At 45.0% G+C, this 22,926-nt stretch overlaps 18 non-coding genes across 18 annotated transcripts; all 18 read left to right on the top strand.

The window, feature by feature from the left end:
- The first annotated feature begins 231 nt into the window (after positions 1-231).
- Positions 232-422, top strand: LOC141185327 (U2 spliceosomal RNA). Its single transcript, XR_012260000.1, has one exon. It is a non-coding gene; the product is annotated as a U2 spliceosomal RNA (small nuclear RNA).
- Positions 423-1,541: 1,119 nt separating this feature from the next.
- Positions 1,542-1,732, top strand: LOC141189325 (U2 spliceosomal RNA). The gene has a single exon (XR_012263389.1). It is a non-coding gene; the product is annotated as a U2 spliceosomal RNA (small nuclear RNA).
- A 1,121-nt stretch (positions 1,733-2,853) lies between these two features.
- On the top strand, positions 2,854-3,044 carry LOC141185326 (U2 spliceosomal RNA). Its single transcript, XR_012259999.1, has one exon. It is a non-coding gene; the product is annotated as a U2 spliceosomal RNA (small nuclear RNA).
- A 1,119-nt stretch (positions 3,045-4,163) lies between these two features.
- LOC141189323 (U2 spliceosomal RNA) lies at positions 4,164-4,354 on the top strand. Its single transcript, XR_012263387.1, has one exon. It is a non-coding gene; the product is annotated as a U2 spliceosomal RNA (small nuclear RNA).
- A 1,120-nt stretch (positions 4,355-5,474) lies between these two features.
- On the top strand, positions 5,475-5,665 carry LOC141189322 (U2 spliceosomal RNA). Its single transcript, XR_012263386.1, has one exon. It is a non-coding gene; the product is annotated as a U2 spliceosomal RNA (small nuclear RNA).
- A 1,119-nt stretch (positions 5,666-6,784) lies between these two features.
- On the top strand, positions 6,785-6,975 carry LOC141189321 (U2 spliceosomal RNA). The gene has a single exon (XR_012263385.1). It is a non-coding gene; the product is annotated as a U2 spliceosomal RNA (small nuclear RNA).
- A 1,122-nt stretch (positions 6,976-8,097) lies between these two features.
- LOC141189320 (U2 spliceosomal RNA) lies at positions 8,098-8,288 on the top strand. Its single transcript, XR_012263384.1, has one exon. It is a non-coding gene; the product is annotated as a U2 spliceosomal RNA (small nuclear RNA).
- Positions 8,289-9,408: 1,120 nt separating this feature from the next.
- On the top strand, positions 9,409-9,599 carry LOC141189319 (U2 spliceosomal RNA). The gene has a single exon (XR_012263383.1). It is a non-coding gene; the product is annotated as a U2 spliceosomal RNA (small nuclear RNA).
- A 1,121-nt stretch (positions 9,600-10,720) lies between these two features.
- On the top strand, positions 10,721-10,911 carry LOC141185203 (U2 spliceosomal RNA). The gene has a single exon (XR_012259887.1). It is a non-coding gene; the product is annotated as a U2 spliceosomal RNA (small nuclear RNA).
- Positions 10,912-12,030: 1,119 nt separating this feature from the next.
- LOC141189318 (U2 spliceosomal RNA) lies at positions 12,031-12,221 on the top strand. Its single transcript, XR_012263382.1, has one exon. It is a non-coding gene; the product is annotated as a U2 spliceosomal RNA (small nuclear RNA).
- Positions 12,222-13,339: 1,118 nt separating this feature from the next.
- LOC141189317 (U2 spliceosomal RNA) lies at positions 13,340-13,530 on the top strand. Its single transcript, XR_012263381.1, has one exon. It is a non-coding gene; the product is annotated as a U2 spliceosomal RNA (small nuclear RNA).
- Positions 13,531-14,651: 1,121 nt separating this feature from the next.
- LOC141189316 (U2 spliceosomal RNA) lies at positions 14,652-14,842 on the top strand. Its single transcript, XR_012263380.1, has one exon. It is a non-coding gene; the product is annotated as a U2 spliceosomal RNA (small nuclear RNA).
- Positions 14,843-15,951: 1,109 nt separating this feature from the next.
- LOC141189315 (U2 spliceosomal RNA) lies at positions 15,952-16,142 on the top strand. The gene has a single exon (XR_012263379.1). It is a non-coding gene; the product is annotated as a U2 spliceosomal RNA (small nuclear RNA).
- Positions 16,143-17,263: 1,121 nt separating this feature from the next.
- Positions 17,264-17,454, top strand: LOC141185477 (U2 spliceosomal RNA). Its single transcript, XR_012260136.1, has one exon. It is a non-coding gene; the product is annotated as a U2 spliceosomal RNA (small nuclear RNA).
- A 1,116-nt stretch (positions 17,455-18,570) lies between these two features.
- On the top strand, positions 18,571-18,761 carry LOC141189314 (U2 spliceosomal RNA). Its single transcript, XR_012263378.1, has one exon. It is a non-coding gene; the product is annotated as a U2 spliceosomal RNA (small nuclear RNA).
- Positions 18,762-19,879: 1,118 nt separating this feature from the next.
- Positions 19,880-20,070, top strand: LOC141189312 (U2 spliceosomal RNA). The gene has a single exon (XR_012263376.1). It is a non-coding gene; the product is annotated as a U2 spliceosomal RNA (small nuclear RNA).
- A 1,118-nt stretch (positions 20,071-21,188) lies between these two features.
- On the top strand, positions 21,189-21,379 carry LOC141189310 (U2 spliceosomal RNA). Its single transcript, XR_012263375.1, has one exon. It is a non-coding gene; the product is annotated as a U2 spliceosomal RNA (small nuclear RNA).
- A 1,119-nt stretch (positions 21,380-22,498) lies between these two features.
- LOC141189309 (U2 spliceosomal RNA) lies at positions 22,499-22,689 on the top strand. The gene has a single exon (XR_012263374.1). It is a non-coding gene; the product is annotated as a U2 spliceosomal RNA (small nuclear RNA).
- The last annotated feature ends 237 nt before the right edge of the window (positions 22,690-22,926 follow it).

Raw genomic sequence — 22,926 nt, 5'->3', positions numbered from 1 at the left:
GTGTTGAGGCGGGTGGGAACAGCCGGGGGTTGAGGGTACTGTGCTAAAAGAGGTGGAGTTATGCAGATCTAAAACGCGTGGATTGCAGCAGCAGCAAGCCGAAAAGTGCAGGCATGTGAGGGATCTAGAGGTTGACAGCATGTCTTCTTAACGGGAGTCCAGGTGGCCATCTCCACAAATGGACTTTTCAGAATCCTTGGGTGGCACCGTAGTCGGAAACCAATTCTGGTTATCGCTTCTCGGCCTTTTGGCTAAGATCAAGTGTAGTATCTGTTCTTATCAGTTTGATATCTGATACGTCCCCTATCTGGGGACCATATATTAAATGGATTTTTAGAACAGGTAGATGGAAAAAGAGCTTGCTCTGTCCACTCCACGCATTGACCTGGTATTGCAGTATCTCCAGGACCGGTGCACCCCTTCTTTAATGCAGTTTCTAAAATCAGAAAGAATTGAATTCAATGCTTTTTGTTCATTTTGCTTGTTTGTCGGATTTTGGGATGGACTCTTTGGCTTTGCTTTTCTTCTCCTCATTGGATTTTTCATGTTAAAAGTTGCAGAAGCCAGATGACAAGCTCATTTTGGTTCAACTTCAGCAACTGTGCATTGCATTGCCATGTAATGTAATGTAATGCAATGCTATCTATCTAGCTCTCCCTCTATACTTCCTTTTGGATAAACAGACATATTAGGCAAGCATTTTGGAGCTTTCACCTAAATAACTACAGGTGGTGAGATAAGCTGCACAATATAATTGACCTTTCAGTATATTGTTGCACACACACCATCTATTTAGCAAATGCCCTTGTTATCAACAGCAGCCTTTTAAACTCACCTGAGCTAACAGGTATGTGAGCTGTTTACTCTACTGCGCTTAAAATTTCTTTTTTGGTTTGCTACAATGCCTTTTCTGAAACGTTGTCTCCCTCTGCTGGAACACTGACTTCTTTCATTTAATGCCTGCAGACTATAAAAGAGAAACCAACCCAAAAAGTTTGGTTGATTAGTCTGTGGCATTCTTTTAAACTGTTGCTTATGGCGGTCTCTGTGAGCTTCTCAGTGACATTCAGCTATCCAGGTATCCCGCCTGCAGTAGACGGAATGTGGCAATGGAACGCTGGCTGCGCGTGTCATAATAGGCTCTGAGCCTTTATATACCTGCGCACAGCAGCAGCCACCTTCAGTCTGCTGCTGGACAGCCAGCAGCAGCAGCAGCAGGAGAGGTAATTAATCAGCAACCCTCCTGCTAAGGGTAGACAGCTGCTCGTTCCACCCCCCCCCGCCTTAATTGGTTCTCCTCCCTTCCAACGGTGTTGAGGCGGGTGGGAACAGCCGGGGGTTGAGGGTACTGTGCTAAAAGAGGTGGAGTTATGCAGATCTAAAACGCGTGGATTGCAGCAGCAGCAAGACGAAAAGTGCAGGCATGTGAGGGATCTAGAGGTTGACAGCATGTCTTCTTAACGGGAGTCCAGGTGGCCATCTCCACAAATGGAGTTTTCAGAATCCTTGGGTGGCACCGTAGTCGGAAACCAATTCTGGTTATCGCTTCTCGGCCTTTTGGCTAAGATCAAGTGTAGTATCTGTTCTTATCAGTTTAATATCTGATACGTCCCCTATCTGGGGACCATATATTAAATGGATTTTTAGAACAGGGAGATGGAAAAAGAGCTTGCTCTGTCCACTCCACGCATTGACCTGGTATTGCAGTATCTCCAGGACCGGTGCACCCCTTCTTTAATGCAGTTTCTAAAATCAGAAAGAATTGAATTCAAGGCTTTTTGTTCATTTTGCTTGTTTGTCGGATTTTGGGATGGACTCTTTGGCTTTGCTTTTCTTCTCCTCATTGGATTTTTCATGTTAAAAGTTGCAGAAGCCAGATGACAAGCTCATTTTGGTTCAACTTCAGCAACTGTGCATTGCATTGCCATGTAATGTAATGTAATGCAATGCTATCTATCTAGCTCTCCCTCTATACTTCCTTTTGGATAAACAGACATATTAGGCAAGCATTTTGGAGCTTTCACCTAAATAACTACAGGTGGTGAGATAAGCTGCACAATATAATTGACCTTTCAGTATATTGTTGCACACACACCATCTATTTAGCAAATGCCCTTGTTATCAACAGCAGCCTTTTAAACTCACCTGAGCTAACAGGTATGTGAGCTGGTTACTCTGCTGCGCTTAAAATTTCTTTTTTGGTTTGCTACAATGCCTTTTCTGAAACGTTGTCTCCCTCTGCTGGAACACTGACTTCTTTCATTTAATGCCTGCAGACTATAAAAGAGAAACCAACCCAAAAAGTTTGGTTGATTAGTCTGTGGCATTCTTTTAAACTGTTGCTTATGGCGGTCTCTGTGAGCTTCTCAGTGACATTCAGCCATCCAGGTATCCCGCCTGCAGTAGACGGAATGTGGCAATGGAACGCTGGCTGCGCGTGTCATAATAGGCTCTGAGCCTTTATATACCTGCGCACAGCAGCAGCCACCTTCAGTCTGCTGCTGGACAGCCAGCAGCAGCAGCAGCAGGAGAGGTAATTAATCAGCAACCCTCCTGCTAAGGGTAGACAGCTGCTCGTTCCACCCCCCCCCCCGCCTTAATTGGTTCTCCTCCCTTCCAACGGTGTTGAGGCGGGTGGGAACAGCCGGGGGTTGAGGGTACTGTGCTAAAAGAGGTGGAGTTATGCAGATCTAAAACGCGTGGATTGCAGCAGCAGCAAGCCGAAAAGTGCAGGCATGTGAGGGATCTAGAGGTTGACAGCATGTCTTCTTAACGGGAGTCCAGGTGGCCATCTCCACAAATGGACTTTTCAGAATCCTTGGGTGGCACCGTAGTCGGAAACCAATTCTGGTTATCGCTTCTCGGCCTTTTGGCTAAGATCAAGTGTAGTATCTGTTCTTATCAGTTTGATATCTGATACGTCCCCTATCTGGGGACCATATATTAAATGGATTTTTAGAACAGGTAGATGGAAAAAGAGCTTGCTCTGTCCACTCCACGCATTGACCTGGTATTGCAGTATCTCCAGGACCGGTGCACCCCTTCTTTAATGCAGTTTCTAAAATCAGAAAGAATTGAATTCAATGCTTTTTGTTCATTTTGCTTGTTTGTCGGATTTTGGGATGGACTCTTTGGCTTTGCTTTTCTTCTCCTCATTGGATTTTTCATGTTAAAAGTTGCAGAAGCCAGATGACAAGCTCATTTTGGTTCAACTTCAGCAACTGTGCATTGCATTGCCATGTAATGTAATGTAATGCAATGCTATCTATCTAGCTCTCCCTCTATACTTCCTTTTGGATAAACAGACATATTAGGCAAGCATTTTGGAGCTTTCACCTAAATAACTACAGGTGGTGAGATAAGCTGCACAATATAATTGACCTTTCAGTATATTGTTGCACACACACCATCTATTTAGCAAATGCCCTTGTTATCAACAGCAGCCTTTTAAACTCACCTGAGCTAACAGGTATGTGAGCTGGTTACTCTGCTGCGCTTAAAATTTCTTTTTTGGTTTGCTACAATGCCTTTTCTGAAACGTTGTCTCCCTCTGCTGGAACACTGACTTCTTTCATTTAATGCCTGCAGACTATAAAAGAGAAACCAACCCAAAAAGTTTGGTTGATTAGTCTGTGGCATTCTTTTAAACTGTTGCTTATGGCGGTCTCTGTGAGCTTCTCAGTGACATTCAGCTATCCAGGTATCCCGCCTGCAGTAGACGGAATGTGGCAATGGAACGCTGGCTGCGCGTGTCATAATAGGCTCTGAGCCTTTATATACCTGCGCACAGCAGCAGCCACCTTCAGTCTGCTGCTGGACAGCCAGCAGCAGCAGCAGCAGGAGAGGTAATTAATCAGCAACCCTCCTGCTAAGGGTAGACAGCTGCTCGTTCCACCCCCCCCCGCCTTAATTGGTTCTCCTCCCTTCCAACGGTGTTGAGGCGGGTGGGAACAGCCGGGGGTTGAGGGTACTGTGCTAAAAGAGGTGGAGTTATGCAGATCTAAAACGCGTGGATTGCAGCAGCAGCAAGCCGAAAAGTGCAGGCATGTGAGGGATCTAGAGGTTGACAGCATGTCTTCTTAACGGGAGTCCAGGTGGCCATCTCCACAAATGGAGTTTTCAGAATCCTTGGGTGGCACCGTAGTCGGAAACCAATTCTGGTTATCGCTTCTCGGCCTTTTGGCTAAGATCAAGTGTAGTATCTGTTCTTATCAGTTTAATATCTGATACGTCCCCTATCTGGGGACCATATATTAAATGGATTTTTAGAACAGGGAGATGGAAAAAGAGCTTGCTCTGTCCACTCCACGCATTGACCTGGTATTGCAGTATCTCCAGGACCGGTGCACCCCTTCTTTAATGCAGTTTCTAAAATCAGAAAGAATTGAATTCAATGCTTTTTGTTCATTTTGCTTGTTTGTCGGATTTTGGGATGGACTCTTTGGCTTTGCTTTTCTTCTCCTCATTGGATTTTTCATGTTAAAAGTTGCAGAAGCCAGATGACAAGCTCATTTTGGTTCAACTTCAGCAACTGTGCATTGCATTGCCATGTAATGTAATGTAATGCAATGCTATCTATCTAGCTCTCCCTCTATACTTCCTTTTGGATAAACAGACATATTAGGCAAGCATTTTGGAGCTTTCACCTAAATAACTACAGGTGGTGAGATAAGCTGCACAATATAATTGACCTTTCAGTATATTGTTGCACACACACCATCTATTTAGCAAATGCCCTTGTTATCAACAGCAGCCTTTTAAACTCACCTGAGCTAACAGGTATGTGAGCTGGTTACTCTGCTGCGCTTAAAATTTCTTTTTTGGTTTGCTACAATGCCTTTTCTGAAACGTTGTCTCCCTCTGCTGGAACACTGACTTCTTTCATTTAATGCCTGCAGACTATAAAAGAGAAACCAACCCAAAAAGTTTGGTTGATTAGTCTGTGGCATTCTTTTAAACTGTTGCTTATGGCGGTCTCTGTGAGCTTCTCAGTGACATTCAGCCATCCAGGTATCCCGCCTGCAGTAGACGGAATGTGGCAATGGAACGCTGGCTGCGCGTGTCATAATAGGCTCTGAGCCTTTATATACCTGCGCACAGCAGCAGCCACCTTCAGTCTGCTGCTGGACAGCCAGCAGCAGCAGCAGCAGGAGAGGTAATTAATCAGCAACCCTCCTGCTAAGGGTAGACAGCTGCTCGTTCCACCCCCCCCCCGCCTTAATTGGTTCTCCTCCCTTCCAACGGTGTTGAGGCGGGTGGGAACAGCCGGGGGTTGAGGGTACTGTGCTAAAAGAGGTGGAGTTATGCAGATCTAAAACGCGTGGATTGCAGCAGCAGCAAGCCGAAAAGTGCAGGCATGTGAGGGATCTAGAGGTTGACAGCATGTCTTCTTAACGGGAGTCCAGGTGGCCATCTCCACAAATGGAGTTTTCAGAATCCTTGGGTGGCACCGTAGTCGGAAACCAATTCTGGTTATCGCTTCTCGGCCTTTTGGCTAAGATCAAGTGTAGTATCTGTTCTTATCAGTTTAATATCTGATACGTCCCCTATCTGGGGACCATATATTAAATGGATTTTTAGAACAGGGAGATGGAAAAAGAGCTTGCTCTGTCCACTCCACGCATTGACCTGGTATTGCAGTATCTCCAGGACCGGTGCACCCCTTCTTTAATGCAGTTTCTAAAATCAGAAAGAATTGAATTCAATGCTTTTTGTTCATTTTGCTTGTTTGTCGGATTTTGGGATGGACTCTTTGGCTTTGCTTTTCTTCTCCTCATTGGATTTTTCATGTTAAAAGTTGCAGAAGCCAGATGACAAGCTCATTTTGGTTCAACTTCAGCAACTGTGCATTGCATTGCCATGTAATGTAATGTAATGCAATGCTATCTATCTAGCTCTCCCTCTATACTTCCTTTTGGATAAACAGACATATTAGGCAAGCATTTTGGAGCTTTCACCTAAATAACTACAGGTGGTGAGATAAGCTGCACAATATAATTGACCTTTCAGTATATTGTTGCACACACACCATCTATTTAGCAAATGCCCTTGTTATCAACAGCAGCCTTTTAAACTCACCTGAGCTAACAGGTATGTGAGCTGGTTACTCTGCTGCGCTTAAAATTTTTTTTTTGGTTTGCTACAATGCCTTTTCTGAAACGTTGTCTCCCTCTGCTGGAACACTGACTTCTTTCATTTAATGCCTGCAGACTATAAAAGAGAAACCAACCCAAAAAGTTTGGTTGATTAGTCTGTGGCATTCTTTTAAACTGTTGCTTATGGCGGTCTCTGTGAGCTTCTCAGTGACATTCAGCCATCCAGGTATCCCGCCTGCAGTAGACGGAATGTGGCAATGGAACGCTGGCTGCGCGTGTCATAATAGGCTCTGAGCCTTTATATACCTGCGCACAGCAGCAGCCACCTTCAGTCTGCTGCTGGACAGCCAGCAGCAGCAGCAGCAGGAGAGGTAATTAATCAGCAACCCTCCTGCTAAGGGTAGACAGCTGCTCGTTCCACCCCCCCCCGCCTTAATTGGTTCTCCTCCCTTCCAACGGTGTTGAGGCGGGTGGGAACAGCCGGGGGTTGAGGGTACTGTGCTAAAAGAGGTGGAGTTATGCAGATCTAAAACGCGTGGATTGCAGCAGCAGCAAGCCGAAAAGTGCAGGCATGTGAGGGATCTAGAGGTTGACAGCATGTCTTCTTAACGGGAGTCCAGGTGGCCATCTCCACAAATGGACTTTTCAGAATCCTTGGGTGGCACCGTAGTCGGAAACCAATTCTGGTTATCGCTTCTCGGCCTTTTGGCTAAGATCAAGTGTAGTATCTGTTCTTATCAGTTTAATATCTGATACGTCCCCTATCTGGGGACCATATATTAAATGGATTTTTAGAACAGGGAGATGGAAAAAGAGCTTGCTCTGTCCACTCCACGCATTGACCTGGTATTGCAGTATCTCCAGGACCGGTGCACCCCTTCTTTAATGCAGTTTCTAAAATCAGAAAGAATTGAATTCAATGCTTTTTGTTCATTTTGCTTGTTTGTCGGATTTTGGGATGGACTCTTTGGCTTTGCTTTTCTTCTCCTCATTGGATTTTTCATGTTAAAAGTTGCAGAAGCCAGATGACAAGCTCATTTTGGTTCAACTTCAGCAACTGTGCATTGCATTGCCATGTAATGTAATGTAATGCAATGCTATCTATCTAGCTCTCCCTCTATACTTCCTTTTGGATAAACAGACATATTAGGCAAGCATTTTGGAGCTTTCACCTAAATAACTACAGGTGGTGAGATAAGCTGCACAATATAATTGACCTTTCAGTATATTGTTGCACACACACCATCTATTTAGCAAATGCCCTTGTTATCAACAGCAGCCTTTTAAACTCACCTGAGCTAACAGGTATGTGAGCTGGTTACTCTGCTGCGCTTAAAATTTCTTTTTTGGTTTGCTACAATGCCTTTTCTGAAACGTTGTCTCCCTCTGCTGGAACACTGACTTCTTTCATTTAATGCCTGCAGACTATAAAAGAGAAACCAACCCAAAAAGTTTGGTTGATTAGTCTGTGGCATTCTTTTAAACTGTTGCTTATGGCGGTCTCTGTGAGCTTCTCAGTGACATTCAGCCATCCAGGTATCCCGCCTGCAGTAGACGGAATGTGGCAATGGAACGCTGGCTGCGCGTGTCATAATAGGCTCTGAGCCTTTATATACCTGCGCACAGCAGCAGCCACCTTCAGTCTGCTGCTGGACAGCCAGCAGCAGCAGCAGCAGGAGAGGTAATTAATCAGCAACCCTCCTGCTAAGGGTAGACAGCTGCTCGTTCCACCCCCCCCCCCCGCCTTAATTGGTTCTCCTCCCTTCCAACGGTGTTGAGGCGGGTGGGAACAGCCGGGGGTTGAGGGTACTGTGCTAAAAGAGGTGGAGTTATGCAGATCTAAAACGCGTGGATTGCAGCAGCAGCAAGCCGAAAAGTGCAGGCATGTGAGGGATCTAGAGGTTGACAGCATGTCTTCTTAACGGGAGTCCAGGTGGCCATCTCCACAAATGGACTTTTCAGAATCCTTGGGTGGCACCGTAGTCGGAAACCAATTCTGGTTATCGCTTCTCGGCCTTTTGGCTAAGATCAAGTGTAGTATCTGTTCTTATCAGTTTAATATCTGATACGTCCCCTATCTGGGGACCATATATTAAATGGATTTTTAGAACAGGGAGATGGAAAAAGAGCTTGCTCTGTCCACTCCACGCATTGACCTGGTATTGCAGTATCTCCAGGACCGGTGCACCCCTTCTTTAATGCAGTTTCTAAAATCAGAAAGAATTGAATTCAATGCTTTTTGTTCATTTTGCTTGTTTGTCGGATTTTGGGATGGACTCTTTGGCTTTGCTTTTCTTCTCCTCATTGGATTTTTCATGTTAAAAGTTGCAGAAGCCAGATGACAAGCTCATTTTGGTTCAACTTCAGCAACTGTGCATTGCATTGCCATGTAATGTAATGTAATGCAATGCTATCTATCTAGCTCTCCCTCTATACTTCCTTTTGGATAAACAGACATATTAGGCAAGCATTTTGGAGCTTTCACCTAAATAACTACAGGTGGTGAGATAAGCTGCACAATATAATTGACCTTTCAGTATATTGTTGCACACACACCATCTATTTAGCAAATGCCCTTGTTATCAACAGCAGCCTTTTAAACTCACCTGAGCTAACAGGTATGTGAGCTGGTTACTCTGCTGCGCTTAAAATTTCTTTTTTGGTTTGCTACAATGCCTTTTCTGAAACGTTGTCTCCCTCTGCTGGAACACTGACTTCTTTCATTTAATGCCTGCAGACTATAAAAGAGAAACCAACCCAAAAAGTTTGGTTGATTAGTCTGTGGCATTCTTTTAAACTGTTGCTTATGGCGGTCTCTGTGAGCTTCTCAGTGACATTCAGCCATCCAGGTATCCCGCCTGCAGTAGACGGAATGTGGCAATGGAACGCTGGCTGCGCGTGTCATAATAGGCTCTGAGCCTTTATATACCTGCGCACAGCAGCAGCCACCTTCAGTCTGCTGCTGGACAGCCAGCAGCAGCAGCAGCAGGAGAGGTAATTAATCAGCAACCCTCCTGCTAAGGGTAGACAGCTGCTCGTTCCACCCCCCCCCCGCCTTAATTGGTTCTCCTCCCTTCCAACGGTGTTGAGGCGGGTGGGAACAGCCGGGGGTTGAGGGTACTGTGCTAAAAGAGGTGGAGTTATGCAGATCTAAAACGCGTGGATTGCAGCAGCAGCAAGCCGAAAAGTGCAGGCATGTGAGGGATCTAGAGGTTGACAGCATGTCTTCTTAACGGGAGTCCAGGTGGCCATCTCCACAAATGGACTTTTCAGAATCCTTGGGTGGCACCGTAGTCGGAAACCAATTCTGGTTATCGCTTCTCGGCCTTTTGGCTAAGATCAAGTGTAGTATCTGTTCTTATCAGTTTAATATCTGATACGTCCCCTATCTGGGGACCATATATTAAATGGATTTTTAGAACAGGGAGATGGAAAAAGAGCTTGCTCTGTCCACTCCACGCATTGACCTGGTATTGCAGTATCTCCAGGACCGGTGCACCCCTTCTTTAATGCAGTTTCTAAAATCAGAAAGAATTGAATTCAATGCTTTTTGTTCATTTTGCTTGTTTGTCGGATTTTGGGATGGACTCTTTGGCTTTGCTTTTCTTCTCCTCATTGGATTTTTCATGTTAAAAGTTGCAGAAGCCAGATGACAAGCTCATTTTGGTTCAACTTCAGCAACTGTGCATTGCATTGCCATGTAATGTAATGTAATGCAATGCTATCTATCTAGCTCTCCCTCTATACTTCCTTTTGGATAAACAGACATATTAGGCAAGCATTTTGGAGCTTTCACCTAAATAACTACAGGTGGTGAGATAAGCTGCACAATATAATTGACCTTTCAGTATATTGTTGCACACACACCATCTATTTAGCAAATGCCCTTGTTATCAACAGCAGCCTTTTAAACTCACCTGAGCTAACAGGTATGTGAGCTGGTTACTCTGCTGCGCTTAAAATTTCTTTTTTGGTTTGCTACAATGCCTTTTCTGAAACGTTGTCTCCCTCTGCTGGAACACTGACTTCTTTCATTTAATGCCTGCAGACTATAAAAGAGAAACCAACCCAAAAAGTTTGGTTGATTAGTCTGTGGCATTCTTTTAAACTGTTGCTTATGGCGGTCTCTGTGAGCTTCTCAGTGACATTCAGCCATCCAGGTATCCCGCCTGCAGTAGACGGAATGTGGCAATGGAACGCTGGCTGCGCGTGTCATAATAGGCTCTGAGCCTTTATATACCTGCGCACAGCAGCAGCCACCTTCAGTCTGCTGCTGGACAGCCAGCAGCAGCAGCAGCAGGAGAGGTAATTAATCAGCAACCCTCCTGCTAAGGGTAGACAGCTGCTCGTTCCACCCCCCCCCCCCGCCTTAATTGGTTCTCCTCCCTTCCAACGGTGTTGAGGCGGGTGGGAACAGCCGGGGGTTGAGGGTACTGTGCTAAAAGAGGTGGAGTTATGCAGATCTAAAACGCGTGGATTGCAGCAGCAGCAAGCCGAAAAGTGCAGGCATGTGAGGGATCTAGAGGTTGACAGCATGTCTTCTTAACGGGAGTCCAGGTGGCCATCTCCACAAATGGACTTTTCAGAATCCTTGGGTGGCACGTAGTCGGAAACCAATTCTGGTTATCGCTTCTCGGCCTTTTGGCTAAGATCAAGTGTAGTATCTGTTCTTATCAGTTTAATATCTGAAACGTCCCCTATCTGGGGACCATATATTAAATGGATTTTTAGAACAGGGAGATGGAAAAAGAGCTTGCTCTGTCCACTCCACGCATTGACCTGGTATTGCAGTATCTCCAGGACCGGTGCACCCCTTCTTTAATGCAGTTTCTAAAATCAGAAAGAATTGAATTCAATGCTTTTTGTTCATTTTGCTTGTTTGTCGGATTTTGGGATGGACTCTTTGGCTTTGCTTTTCTTCTCCTCATTGGATTTTTCATGTTAAAAGTTGCAGAAGCCAGATGACAAGCTCATTTTGGTTCAACTTCAGCAACTGTGCATTGCATTGCCATGTAATGTAATGTAATGCAATGCTATCTATCTAGCTCTCCCTCTATACTTCCTTTTGGATAAACAGACATATTAGGCAAGCATTTTGGAGCTTTCACCTAAATAACTACAGGTGGTGAGATAAGCTGCACAATATAATTGACCTTTCAGTATATTGTTGCACACACACCATCTATTTAGCAAATGCCCTTGTTATCAACAGCAGCCTTTTAAACTCACCTGAGCTAACAGGTATGTGAGCTGGTTACTCTGCTGCGCTTAAAATTTCTTTTTTGGTTTGCTACAATGCCTTTTCTGAAACGTTGTCTCCCTCTGCTGGAACACTGACTTCTTTCATTTAATGCCTGCAGACTATAAAAGAGAAACCAACCCAAAAAGTTTGGTTGATTAGTCTGTGGCATTCTTTTAAACTGTTGCTTATGGCGGTCTCTGTGAGCTTCTCAGTGACATTCAGCCATCCAGGTATCCCGCCTGCAGTAGACGGAATGTGGCAATGGAACGCTGGCTGCGCGTGTCATAATAGGCTCTGAGCCTTTATATACCTGCGCACAGCAGCAGCCACCTTCAGTCTGCTGCTGGACAGCCAGCAGCAGCAGCAGCAGGAGAGGTAATTAATCAGCAAACCTCCTGCTAAGGGTAGACAGCTGCTCGTTCCACCCCCCCCCGCCTTAATTGGTTCTCCTCCCTTCCAACGGTGTTGAGGCGGGTGGGAACAGCCGGGGGTTGAGGGTACTGTACTAAAAGAGGTGGAGTTATGCAGATCTAAAACGCGTGGATTGCAGCAGCAGCAAGCCGAAAAGTGCAGGCATGTGAGGGATCTAGAGGTTGACAGCATGTCTTCTTAACGGGAGTCCAGGTGGCCATCTCCACAAATGGACTTTTCAGAATCCTTGGGTGGCACCGTAGTCGGAAACCAATTCTGGTTATCGCTTCTCGGCCTTTTGGCTAAGATCAAGTGTAGTATCTGTTCTTATCAGTTTAATATCTGATACGTCCCCTATCTGGGGACCATATATTAAATGGATTTTTAGAACAGGGAGATGGAAAAAGAGCTTGCTCTGTCCACTCCACGCATTGACCTGGTATTGCAGTATCTCCAGGACCGGTGCACCCCTTCTTTAATGCAGTTTCTAAAATCAGAAAGAATTGAATTCAATGCTTTTTGTTCATTTTGCTTGTTTGTCGGATTTTGGGATGGACTCTTTGGCTTTGCTTTTCTTCTCCTCATTGGATTTTTCATGTTAAAAGTTGCAGAAGCCAGATGACAAGCTCATTTTGGTTCAACTTCAGCAACTGTGCATTGCATTGCCATGTAATGTAATGTAATGCAATGCTATCTATCTAGCTCTCCCTCTATACTTCCTTTTGGATAAACAGACATATTAGGCAAGCATTTTGGAGCTTTCACCTAAATAACTACAGGTGGTGAGATAAGCTGCACAATATAATTGACCTTTCAGTATATTGTTGCACACACACCATCTATTTAGCAAATGCCCTTGTTATCAACAGCAGCCTTTTAAACTCATCTGAGCTAACAGGTATGTGAGCTGGTTACTCTGCTGCGCTTAAAATTTCTTTTTTGGTTTGCTACAATGCCTTTTCTGAAACGTTGTCTCCCTCTGCTGGAACACTGACTTCTTTCATTTAATGCCTGCAGACTATAAAAGAGAAACCAACCCAAAAAGTTTGGTTGATTAGTCTGTGGCATTCTTTTAAACTGTTGCTTATGGCGGTCTCTGTGAGCTTCTCAGTGACATTCAGCCATCCAGGTATCCCGCCTGCTGTAGACGGAATGTGGCAATGGAACGCTGGCTGCGCGTGTCATAATAGGCTCTGAGCCTTTATATACCTGCGCACAGCAGCAGCCACCTTCAGTCTGCTGCTGGACAGCCAGCAGCAGCAGCAGCAGGAGAGGTAATTAATCAGCAACCCTCCTGCTAAGGGTAGACAGCTGCTCGTTCCACCCCCCCCGCCTTAATTGGTTCTCCTCCCTTCCAACGGTGTTGAGGCGGGTGGGAACAGCCGGGGGTTGAGGGTACTGTGCTAAAAGAGGTGGAGTTATGCAGATCTAAAACGCGTGGATTGCAGCAGCAGCAAGCCGAAAAGTGCAGGCATGTGAGGGATCTAGAGGTTGACAGCATGTCTTCTTAACGGGAGTCCAGGTGGCCATCTCCACAAATGGACTTTTCAGAATCCTTGGGTGGCACCGTAGTCGGAAACCAATTCTGGTTATCGCTTCTCGGCCTTTTGGCTAAGATCAAGTGTAGTATCTGTTCTTATCAGTTTAATATCTGATACGTCCCCTATCTGGGGACCATATATTAAATGGATTTTTAGAACAGGGAGATGGAAAAAGAGCTTGCTCTGTCCACTCCACGCATTGACCTGGTATTGCAGTATCTCCAGGACCGGTGCACCCCTTCTTTAATGCAGTTTCTAAAATCAGAAAGAATTGAATTCAATGCTTTTTGTTCATTTTGCTTGTTTGTCGGATTTTGGGATGGACTCTTTGGCTTTGCTTTTCTTCTCCTCATTGGATTTTTCATGTTAAAAGTTGCAGAAGCCAGATGACAAGCTCATTTTGGTTCAACTTCAGCAACTGTGCATTGCATTGCCATGTAATGTAATGTAATGCAATGCTATCTATCTAGCTCTCCCTCTATACTTCCTTTTGGATAAACAGACATATTAGGCAAGCATTTTGGAGCTTTCACCTAAATAACTACAGGTGGTGAGATAAGCTGCACAATATAATTGACCTTTCAGTATATTGTTGCACACACACCATCTATTTAGCAAATGCCCTTGTTATCAACAGCAGCCTTTTAAACTCACCTGAGCTAACAGGTATGTGAGCTGGTTACTCTGCTGCGCTTAAAATTTCTTTTTTGGTTTGCTACAATGCCTTTTCTGAAACGTTGTCTCCCTCTGCTGGAACACTGACTTCTTTCATTTAATGCCTGCAGACTATAAAAGAGAAACCAACCCAAAAAGTTTGGTTGATTAGTCTGTGGCATTCTTTTAAACTGTTGCTTATGGCGGTCTCTGTGAGCTTCTCAGTGACATTCAGCCATCCAGGTATCCCGCCTGCAGTAGACGGAATGTGGCAATGGAACGCTGGCTGCGCGTGTCATAATAGGCTCTGAGCCTTTATATACCTGCGCACAGCAGCAGCCACCTTCAGTCTGCTGCTGGACAGCCAGCAGCAGCAGCAGCAGGAGAGGTAATTAATCAGCAACCCTCCTGCTAAGGGTAGACAGCTGCTCGTTCCACCCCCCCCCCCGCCTTAATTGGTTCTCCTCCCTTCCAACGGTGTTGAGGCGGGTGGAAACAGCCGGGGGTTGAGGGTACTGTGCTAAAAGAGGTGGAGTTATGCAGATCTAAAACGCGTGGATTGCAGCAGCAGCAAGCCGAAAAGTGCAGGCATGTGAGGGATCTAGAGGTTGACAGCATGTCTTCTTAACGGGAGTCCAGGTGGCCATCTCCACAAATGGACTTTTCAGAATCCTTGGGTGGCACCGTAGTCGGAAACCAATTCTGGTTATCGCTTCTCGGCCTTTTGGCTAAGATCAAGTGTAGTATCTGTTCTTATCAGTTTAATATCTGATACGTCCCCTATCTGGGGACCATATATTAAATGGATTTTTAGAACAGGGAGATGGAAAAAGAGCTTGCTCTGTCCACTCCACGCATTGACCTGGTATTGCAGTATCTCCAGGACCGGTGCACCCCTTCTTTAATGCAGTTTCTAAAATCAGAAAGAATTGAATTCAATGCTTTTTGTTCATTTTGCTTGTTTGTCGGATTTTGGGATGGACTCTTTGGCTTTGCTTTTCTTCTCCTCATTGGATTTTTCATGTTAAAAGTTGCAGAAGCCAGATGACAAGCTCATTTTGGTTCAACTTCAGCAACTGTGCATTGCATTGCCATGTAATGTAATGTAATACAATGCTATCTATCTAGCTCTCCCTCTATACTTCCTTTTGGATAAACAGACATATTAGGCAAGCATTTTGGAGCTTTCACCTAAATAACTACAGGTGGTGAGATAAGCTGCACAATATAATTGACCTTTCAGTATATTGTTGCACACACACCATCTATTTAGCAAATGCCCTTGTTATCAACAGCAGCCTTTTAAACTCACCTGAGCTAACAGGTATGTGAGCTGGTTACTCTGCTGCGCTTAAAATTTCTTTTTTGGTTTGCTACAATGCCTTTTCTGAAACGTTGTCTCCCTCTGCTGGAACACTGACTTCTTTCATTTAATGCCTGCAGACTATAAAAGAGAAACCAACCCAAAAAGTTTGGTTGATTAGTCTGTGGCATTCTTTTAAACTGTTGCTTATGGCGGTCTCTGTGAGCTTCTCAGTGACATTCAGCCATCCAGGTATCCCGCCTGCAGTAGACGGAATGTGGCAATGGAACGCTGGCTGCGCGTGTCATAATAGGCTCTGAGCCTTTATATACCTGCGCACAGCAGCAGCCACCTTCAGTCTGCTGCTGGACAGCCAGCAGCAGGAGAGGTAATTAATCAGCAACCCTCCTGCTAAGGGTAGACAGCTGCTCGTTCCACCCCCCCCGCCTTAATTGGTTCTCCTCCCTTCCAACGGTGTTGAGGCGGGTGGGAACAGCCGGGGGTTGAGGGTACTGTGCTAAAAGAGGTGGAGTTATGCAGATCTAAAACGCGTGGATTGCAGCAGCAGCAAGCCGAAAAGTGCAGGCATGTGAGGGATCTAGAGGTTGACAGCATGTCTTCTTAACGGGAGTCCAGGTGGCCATCTCCACAAATGGACTTTTCAGAATCCTTGGGTGGCACCGTAGTCGGAAACCAATTCTGGTTATCGCTTCTCGGCCTTTTGGCTAAGATCAAGTGTAGTATCTGTTCTTATCAGTTTAATATCTGATACGTCCCCTATCTGGGGACCATATATTAAATGGATTTTTAGAACAGGGAGATGGAAAAAGAGCTTGCTCTGTCCACTCCACGCATTGACCTGGTATTGCAGTATCTCCAGGACCGGTGCACCCCTTCTTTAATGCAGTTTCTAAAATCAGAAAGAATTGAATTCAATGCTTTTTGTTCATTTTGCTTGTTTGTCGGATTTTGGGATGGACTCTTTGGCTTTGCTTTTCTTCTCCTCATTGGATTTTTCATGTTAAAAGTTGCAGAAGCCAGATGACAAGCTCATTTTGGTTCAACTTCAGCAACTGTGCATTGCATTGCCATGTAATGTAATGTAATGCAATGCTATCTATCTAGCTCTCCCTCTATACTTCCTTTTGGATAAACAGACATATTAGGCAAGCATTTTGGAGCTTTCACCTAAATAACTACAGGTGGTGAGATAAGCTGCACAATATAATTGACCTTTCAGTATATTGTTGCACACACACCATCTATTTAGCAAATGCCCTTGTTATCAACAGCAGCCTTTTAAACTCACCTGAGCTAACAGGTATGTGAGCTGGTTACTCTGCTGCGCTTAAAATTTCTTTTTTGGTTTGCTACAATGCCTTTTCTGAAACGTTGTCTCCCTCTGCTGGAACACTGACTTCTTTCATTTAATGCCTGCAGACTATAAAAGAGAAACCAACCCAAAAAGTTTGGTTGATTAGTCTGTGGCATTCTTTTAAACTGTTGCTTATGGCGGTCTCTGTGAGCTTCTCAGTGACATTCAGCCATCCAGGTATCCCGCCTGCAGTAGACGGAATGTGGCAATGGAACGCTGGCTGCGCGTGTCATAATAGGCTCTGAGCCTTTATATACCTGCGCACAGCAGCAGCCACCTTCAGTCTGCTGCTGGACAGCCAGCAGCAGCAGCAGCAGGAGAGGTAATTAATCAGCAACCCTCCTGCTAAGGGTAGACAGCTGCTTGTTCCACCCCCCCCCCCGCCTTAATTGGTTCTCCTCCCTTCCAACGGTGTTGAGGCGGGTGGGAACAGCCGGGGGTTGAGGGTACTGTGCTAAAAGAGGTGGAGTTATGCAGATCTAAAACGCGTGGATTGCAGCAGCAGCAAGCCGAAAAGTGCAGGCATGTGAGGGATCTAGAGGTTGACAGCATGTCTTCTTAACGGGAGTCCAGGTGGCCATCTCCACAAATGGACTTTTCAGAATCCTTGGGTGGCACCGTAGTCGGAAACCAATTCTGGTTATCGCTTTTCGGCCTTTTGGCTAAGATCAAGTGTAGTATCTGTTCTTATCAGTTTAATATCTGATACATCCCCTATCTGGGGACCATATATTAAATGGATTTTTAGAACAGGGAGATGGAAAAAGAGCTTGCTCTGTCCACTCCACGCATTGACCTGGTATTGCAGTATCTCCAGGACCGGTGCACCCCTTCTTTAATGCAGTTTCTAAAATCAGAAAGAATTGAATTCAATGCTTTTTGTTCATTTTGCTTGTTTGTCGGATTTTGGGATGGACTCTTTGGCTTTGCTTTTCTTCTCCTCATTGGATTTTTCATGTTAAAAGTTGCAGAAGCCAGATGACAAGCTCATTTTGGTTCAACTTCAGCAACTGTGCATTGCATTGCCATGTAATGTAATGTAATGCAATGCTATCTATCTAGCTCTCCCTCTATACTTCCTTTTGGATAAACAGACATATTAGGCAAGCATTTTGGAGCTTTCACCTAAATAACTACAGGTGGTGAGATAAGCTGCACAATATAATTGACCTTTCAGTATATTGTTGCACACACACCATCTATTTAGCAAATGCCCTTGTTATCAACAGCAGCCTTTTAAACTCACCTGAGCTAACAGGTATGTGAGCTGGTTACTCTGCTGCGCTTAAAATTTCTTTTTTGGTTTGCTACAATGCCTTTTCTGAAACGTTGTCTCCCTCTGCTGGAACACTGACTTCTTTCATTTAATGCCTGCAGACTATAAAAGAGAAACCAACCCAAAAAGTTTGGTTGATTAGTCTGTGGCATTCTTTTAAACTGTTCCTTATGGCGGTCTCTGTGAGCTTCTCAGTGACATTCAGCCATCCAGGTATCCCGCCTGCAGTAGACGGAATGTGGCAATGGAACGCTGGCTGCGCGTGTCATAATAGGCTCTGAGCCTTTATATACCTGCGCACAGCAGCAGCCACCTTCAGTCTGCTGCTGGACAGCCAGCAGCAGCAGCAGGAGAGGTAATTAATCAGCAACCCTCCTGCTAAGGGTAGACAGCTGCTCGTTCCACCCCCCCCCGCCTTAATTGGTTCTCCTCCCTTCCAACGGTGTTGAGGCGGGTGGGAACAGCCGGGGGTTGAGGGTACTGTGCTAAAAGAGGTGGAGTTATGCAGATCTAAAACGCGTGGATTGCAGCAGCAGCAAGCCGAAAAGTGCAGGCATGTGAGGGATCTAGAGGTTGACAGCATGTCTTCTTAACGGGAGTCCAGGTGGCCATCTCCACAAATGGACTTTTCAGAATCCTTGGGTGGCACCGTAGTCGGAAACCAATTCTGGTTATCGCTTCTCGGCCTTTTGGCTAAGATCAAGTGTAGTATCTGTTCTTATCAGTTTAATATCTGATACGTCCCCTATCTGGGGACCATATATTAAATGGATTTTTAGAACAGGGAGATGGAAAAAGAGCTTGCTCTGTCCACTCCACGCATTGACCTGGTATTGCAGTATCTCCAGGACCGGTGCACCCCTTCTTTAATGCAGTTTCTAAAATCAGAAAGAATTGAATTCAATGCTTTTTGTTCATTTTGCTTGTTTGTCGGATTTTGGGATGGACTCTTTGGCTTTGCTTTTCTTCTCCTCATTGGATTTTTCATGTTAAAAGTTGCAGAAGCGAGATGACAAGCTCATTTTGGTTCAACTTCAGCAACTGTGCATTGCATTGCCATGTAATGTAATGTAATGCAATGCTATCTATCTAGCTCTCCCTCTATACTTCCTTTTGGATAAACAGACATATTAGGCAAGCATTTTGGAGCTTTCACCTAAATAACTACAGGTGGTGAGATAAGCTGCACAATATAATTGACCTTTCAGTATATTGTTGCACACACACCATCTATTTAGCAAATGCCCTTGTTATCAACAGCAGCCTTTTAAACTCACCTGAGCTAACAGGTATGTGAGCTGGTTACTCTGCTGCGCTTAAAATTTCTTTTTTGGTTTGCTACAATGCCTTTTCTGAAACGTTGTCTCCCTCTGCTGGAACACTGACTTCTTTCATTTAATGCCTGCAGACTATAAAAGAGAAACCAACCCAAAAAGTTTGGTTGATTAGTCTGTGGCATTCTTTTAAACTGTTGCTTATGGCGGTCTCTGTGAGCTTCTCAGTGACATTCAGCCATCCAGGTATCCCGCCTGCAGTAGACGGAATGTGGCAATGGAACGCTGGCTGCGCGTGTCATAATAGGCTCTGAGCCTTTATATACCTGCGCACAGCAGCAGCCACCTTCAGTCTGCTGCTGGACAGCCAGCAGCAGCAGCAGCAGGAGAGGTAATTAATCAGCAACCCTCCTGCTAAGGGTAGACAGCTGCTCGTTCCACCCCCCCCGCCTTAATTGGTTCTCCTCCCTTCCAACGGTGTTGAGGCGGGTGGGAACAGCCGGGGGTTGAGGGTACTGTGCTAAAAGAGGTGGAGTTATGCAGATCTAAAACGCGTGGATTGCAGCAGCAGCAAGCCGAAAAGTGCAGGCATGTGAGGGATCTAGAGGTTGACAGCATGTCTTCTTAACGGGAGTCCAGGTGGCCATCTCCACAAATGGACTTTTCAGAATCCTTGGGTGGCACCGTAGTCGGAAACCAATTCTGGTTATCGCTTCTCGGCCTTTTGGCTAAGATCAAGTGTAGTATCTGTTCTTATCAGTTTAATATCTGATACGTCCCCTATCTGGGGACCATATATTAAATGGATTTTTAGAACAGGGAGATGGAAAAAGAGCTTGCTCTGTCCACTCCACGCATTGACCTGGTATTGCAGTATCTCCAGGACCGGTGCACCCCTTCTTTAATGCAGTTTCTAAAATCAGAAAGAATTTAATTCAATGCTTTTTGTTCATTTTGCTTGTTTGTCGGATTTTGGGATGGACTCTTTGGCTTTGCTTTTCTTCTCCTCATTGGATTTTTCATGTTAAAAGTTGCAGAAGCCAGATGACAAGCTCATTTTGGTTCAACTTCAGCAACTGTGCATTGCATTGCCATGTAATGTAATGTAATGCAATGCTATCTATCTAGCTCTCCCTCTATACTTCCTTTTGGATAAACAGACATATTAGGCAAGCATTTTGGAGCTTTCACCTAAATAACTACAGGTGGTGAGATAAGCTGCACAATATAATTGACCTTTCAGTATATTGTTGCACACACACCATCTATTTAGCAAATGCCCTTGTTATCAACAGCAGCCTTTTAAACTCACCTGAGCTAACAGGTATGTGAGCTGGTTACTCTGCTGCGCTTAAAATTTCTTTTTTGGTTTGCTACAATGCCTTTTCTGAAACGTTGTCTCCCTCTGCTGGAACACTGACTTCTTTCATTTAATGCCTGCAGACTATAAAAGAGAAACCAACCCAAAAAGTTTGGTTGATTAGTCTGTGGCATTCTTTTAAACTGTTGCTTATGGCGGTCTCTGTGAGCTTCTCAGTGACATTCAGCCATCCAGGTATCCCGCCTGCAGTAGACGGAATGTGGCAATGGAACGCTGGCTGCGCGTGTCATAATAGGCTCTGAGCCTTTATATACCTGCGCACAGCAGCAGCCACCTTCAGTCTGCTGCTGGACAGCCAGCAGCAGCAGCAGCAGGAGAGGTAATTAATCAGCAACCCTCCTGCTAAGGGTAGACAGCTGCTCGTTCCACCCCCCCCGCCTTAATTGGTTCTCCTCCCTTCCAACGGTGTTGAGGCGGGTGGGAACAGCCGGGGGTTGAGGGTACTGTGCTAAAAGAGGTGGAGTTATGCAGATCTAAAACGCGTGGATTGCAGCAGCAGCAAGCCGAAAAGTGCAGGCATGTGAGGGATCTAGAGGTTGACAGCATGTCTTCTTAACAGGAGTCCAGGTGGCCATCTCCACAAATGGACTTTTCAGAATCCTTGGGTGGCACCGTAGTCGGAAACCAATTCTGGATATCGCTTCTCGGCCTTTTGGCTAAGATCAAGTGTAGTATCTGTTCTTATCAGTTTAATATCTGATACGTCCCCTATCTGGGGACCATATATTAAATGGATTTTTAGAACAGGGAGATGGAAAAAGAGCTTGCTCTGTCCACTCCACGCATTGACCTGGTATTGCAGTATCTCCAGGACCGGTGCACCCCTTCTTTAATGCAGTTTCTAAAATCAGAAAGAATTGAATTCAATGCTTTTTGTTCATTTTGCTTGTTTGTCGGATTTTGGGATGGACTCTTTGGCTTTGCTTTTCTTCTCCTCATTGGATTTTTCATGTTAAAAGTTGCAGAAGCCAGATGACAAGCTCATTTTGGTTCAACTTCAGCAACTGTGCATTGCATTGCCATGTAATGTAATGTAATGCAATGCTATCTATCTAGCTCTCCCTCTATACTTCCTTTTGGATAAACAGACATATTAGGCAAGCATTTTGGAGCTTTCACCTAAATAACTACAGGTGGTGAGATAAGCTGCACAATATAATTGACCTTTCAGTATATTGTTGCACACACACCATCTATTTAGCAAATGCCCTTGTTATCAACAGCAGCCTTTTAAACTCACCTGAGCTAACAGGTATGTGAGCTGGTTACTCTGCTGCGCTTAAAATTTCTTTTTTGGTTTGCTACAATGCCTTTTCTGAAACGTTGTCTCCCTCTGCTGGAACACTGACTTCTTTCATTTAATGCCTGCAGACTATAAAAGAGAAACCAACCCAAAAAGTTTGGTTGATTAGTCTGTGGCATTCTTTTAAACTGTTGCTTATGGCGGTCTCTGTGAGCTTCTCAGTGACATTCAGCCATCCAGGTATCCCGCCTGCAGTAGACGGAATGTGGCAATGGAACGCTGGCTGCGCGTGTCATAATAGGCTCTGAGCCTTTATATACCTGCGCACAGCAGCAGCCACCTTCAGTCTGCTGCTGGACAGCCAGCAGCAGCAGCAGCAGGAGAGGTAATTAATCAGCAACCCTCCTGCTAAGGGTAGACAGCTGCTCGTTCCACCCCCCCCCGCCTTAATTGGTTCTCCTCCCTTCCAACGGTGTTGAGGCGGGTAGGAACAGCCGGGGGTTGAGGGTACTGTGCTAAAAGAGGTGGAGTTATGCAGATCTAAAACGCGTGGATTGCAGCAGCAGCAAGCCGAAAAGTGCAGGCATGTGAGGGATCTAGAGGTTGACAGCATGTCTTCTTAACGGGAGTCCAGGTGGCCATCTCCACAAATGGACTTTTCAGAATCCTTGGGTGGCACCGTAGTCGGAAACCAATTCTGGTTATCGCTTCTCGGCCTTTTGGCTAAGATCAAGTGTAGTATCTGTTCTTATCAGTTTAATATCTGATACGTCCCCTATCTGGGGACCATATATTAAATGGATTTTTAGAACAGGGAGATGGAAAAAGAGCTTGCTCTGTCCACTCCACGCATTGACCTGGTATTGCAGTATCTCCAGGACCGGTGCACCCCTTCTTTAATGCAGTTTCTAAAATCAGAAAGAATTGAATTCAATGCTTTTTGTTCATTTTGCTTGTTTGTCGGATTTTGGGATGGACTCTTTGGCTTTGCTTTTCTTCTCCTCATTGGATTTTTCATGTTAAAAGTTGCAGAAGCCAGATGACAAGCTCATTTTGGTTCAACTTCAGCAACTGTGCATTGCATTGCCATGTAATGTAATGTAATGCAATGCTATCTATCTAGCTCTCCCT

The sequence above is a fragment of the Phyllobates terribilis genome, unplaced genomic scaffold (genome assembly GCF_046119375.1).
Source record: "Phyllobates terribilis strain yellow unplaced genomic scaffold, ASM4611937v1 Scaffold_40__1_contigs__length_11209783, whole genome shotgun sequence".
In the NCBI taxonomy this organism is placed as follows: Eukaryota; Metazoa; Chordata; class Amphibia; order Anura; family Dendrobatidae; genus Phyllobates; species Phyllobates terribilis.
This window is presented reverse-complemented; position numbering and strand designations above follow the sequence as displayed.